A 3,660-nucleotide genomic window follows, 5' to 3' on the forward strand; every position below is an offset into this window, starting at 1 on the left:
ACAATTATATCTTTATTATATAACTTTAATAATTAAAATTATAAAATAATATTATCATTATCTACTTTTAAAATTGAAATGAGAAATAATTCGTCTCTCAAAATATTATCTACATATTTTAAGAATGAGTCTCATGTGAGACCGTCTCATTGATTATGATCCGTGAGACGGGTCAACCTTACTCATATTCACAATAAAAAATAATACTATTAGCATAAAAAGTAATACTTTTGTATGGGTGACCCAAATAAAAGATCCGTCTAACAAATACGACACGTAAGACTATTCTCACACAAGTTTTTGCCATATCTTAAAGGGGAAGTTATTGAAAAATCCCCAACCAAAAAATTTCTTTGGCTTCACTCCCTACCCACAAAATTGTGGTACTATGTCATACAAAATGTGGTACACTTCATGTAGAAATGTGGTACACTTCATGTGAAAATGTGGTACTAAAAAAGTACCTAGGGACTGAACACAAAAAAAAATGGCGGCTGAGGACTGAACCCAAATTTCCCGTATCTTAAAACAATCTTATCATTATCTTTCAATCATATTGAAGGGAAATATAATTTCCATATTAAATTGATTTCTCCTAATATATCTTTTCTTTGTCTATTTGATTGAGTATAATATTTAATTATGGTTTTGCCTTTTTAGACAATTATGTTAAGATTTTATTGTGATATGATTTCTTCCTTAAATTTAATATTGATAAAATTATGTGAAATATTTTGTTTTACTTTTCTAGATATTATCTTTGTGATAAATATCTTCTAAATATAATAATTATGATAATGATTTAATGAGATATGATATTATTGATTTTGTTTCTAATATAATTCTTGTTTACCATATCTTATAGATTTCTTTATGGAAGATAAACTCTAGGAGAGATGAAATCTATAAATAAGAGGTGATCAACGTGAGGTGATGAGAGAGAATTGAGAGAGACGAAGAAATTCAGAGAGTTTCAGTGGAAGAGTTTTAGTGGTGGAGTTTTTCGTGGAAGTGTTTTTCGTGGTAGTTTTTCGTGGTGCTCTTCTCTCTCAATCATACATACTTACACGCACTTGTGCACGTCGTGAAAAGTCAGAGAAATAATCCTTCGAGGGACGTGCTGTTTTGAATAGTTCAGAAATCGGGTGCTGCTTTGAATGTTGGGAACATCTGCAGACAACATCCGTAACGAAGTTGGCTAAAGATCGTTTCTGTTACTCCAATCTTTTGACTCACGTTTTTAGCTTTCTTGATTAAGTTTTTTATTATGGTTATTTGTTTTAGAAAGCATTTGTTTTCTCAACTTGTTGAGTAAATTGATTTTAGTCTTAATCACTAGTGATAGGTTTTTGTGTAAACGGTTTTGGTTTTTTAGTTATTAATTTTTGACATAAGGCACCGCACAAGTATTTATACTTGTGCATATTTAATCTTGTCCATCTATTTATTTAAAATCAATTTGTGCTATAAAAGTTAATTTTCCGCTGCGTGTAGATGTTGTCCGAGATGTTGTAACATCTGGCACAACACCTAATTCTGACAAAACACAAATTCTCTGTTTTACATCCTATTATGATATTTTCATTATTTTTTATATCTGTCGGACAAAATAATCTTAACAAGTGGTATCATAGCCAACTCTTGATATACTAAGTGCCGATTCTGGTTTTATTTTGTTTTGACAGAAATATTTAATGGACACATCACTTTCAAACCGAGCACTTCGACCACCAGCTCCTAAACCTCCTGTCCAACAACAGTTTCGACCAAGGATTGAAGAAAAACGCTGGTTGCAAGTGAATCCTTTAAGTGTTGCCCTAGATGTTGCCACACTTGGCCGCAACATCTGCAAAAATTCAGTATGTTTGAACTCCACAACTTCTGGAAATTTAAGTGGGGATGATGGATCAGAGACTGATTATGAAGAACTCACTCTTGAGAGTGTGCAAAAACTTTATGAAGAGCTGTTTGAAGATTGGAGCAAGAGAAACAAGTTGAACTCAAGTCTCATGAAGGAGAACGTTGAACTAAAAGCCGTAGTTGCCAAACTTGAAGTACTTTTGAGCAAAAAGGATTTGGAACTTGGTAAGACCAAAAAAGAGCTTCAAAAAGCAACAGAAACTTTGTCCAAATTCAATTCAAACACATCCAAGCTTGAATCCATACTTTTGATAGGAAGAGATGACAAGAAAGGCTTAGGCTTCAAAGATAGTGTGTTTGAGATTGGTGAATCTTCCAAGTCGACTATCTTTGTGAAAGGAAAGGCCTATACATCCACACAACCATAATACAAGTCGCCTATCAAAAGTTCTCCTCCAAAAAGACAAACTGCGGCACCCATTCCTAGGAAAAGAAAACGAAGGTACGTATGTCATTACTGCTTTAAGCCTGGTCATATCAGGCCCTACTGTTTTAAACTCAGGGATGACTGCATGAATCGAAAGTCGAGCAAGATGTTGCCCCGAATGTTGTACAACACTTCCCGCAACATCTCCCACCATCGACCTACAGTAAGACAAATTTGGATACCAAAGGTAAAAACTCACTATAATGTTGTCTATACTTCATTGAAAACTAATACTACAGATCATTAGTACTTTGATAGTGGAAGCTCACACCACATGACAGGCTCAAGAGAACATCTCATCGATTATGTTGAACAAAATTATGGTAGAGTGACCTATGGAGGGGGAGCCAAAGGAAAAATTGTTGGAAAGGGAACTTTGAATGTGGAAGGACTACCAAAGCTCCACAATGTGCTCCATGTTGAAGGATTAAATTCGAATTTGATAAGCATAAGCCAATTGTGTGATGATAATTTGCTTGTTAAGTTTGATAGACATACTTGTGAAGTTTTTGATGAAACTAATATGTGCATTATGACAGGTACAAGGTCTTAGGATAATTTCTACCAAATAGGTGAAGATCTTTCATGCAAACATGTGCAAATCACCGAACTTGACCTTTGGCACCAAAAACTCGGACATGCAAGCTTTAAAAACTTAAAGAACTTGAGTAAGTACGATGCAGTACGAGGTATGCCTAATCTTTCATTTGATATACTATTTGTGTGCGGATATTGTCAAAAAGAAAAACAGACGCGCGTGTCGCACCCAGTGTTGCCAACATCTGGGACAACATGCTGTCTGGAGTTACTACATATGGATCTTATGGGTCCTATGGAAGTTGATAGTTTCGGAGGTAAGAAATATTCCTTTGTATGTGTAGATGACTTTTCACAATTATCTTGGATAATTTTTATTAGGGAAAAGTTAGACACTTTCGATGTGTTTAAAAAATTGATCACAAGGATTACAAACTTTCATAATTTGAAGGTGAGAAGGATAAGGACTGGCCATGGTAAGGAATTCGAAAACACTTCATTCTCATCTTTTTGTGACAAGAAAGGTATTTCACATGAATTTTTTGCTCCAAAGAAACCACAACAAAATGAGATAGCCGAACGTAAGAATAGAACACTTCAAGAAATGACAAGGGTGATGTTGACTTCAAAGTGCATTTCAAAGCGTTTTTGGGCAGAAGTCCTTAACACCGCATGTCATACTTCGAATAAGGTGTATTTGAGAAGTGGTTCGACTATGACATCGTATGAGATAATTATGGGAAAGTAGCCTAACCTTAAATATTTTCATGTTTTTG

Source organism: Primulina eburnea, chromosome 7, assembly GCF_022965805.1.
Source record: "Primulina eburnea isolate SZY01 chromosome 7, ASM2296580v1, whole genome shotgun sequence".
NCBI lineage: Eukaryota > Viridiplantae > Streptophyta > Magnoliopsida > Lamiales > Gesneriaceae > Primulina > Primulina eburnea.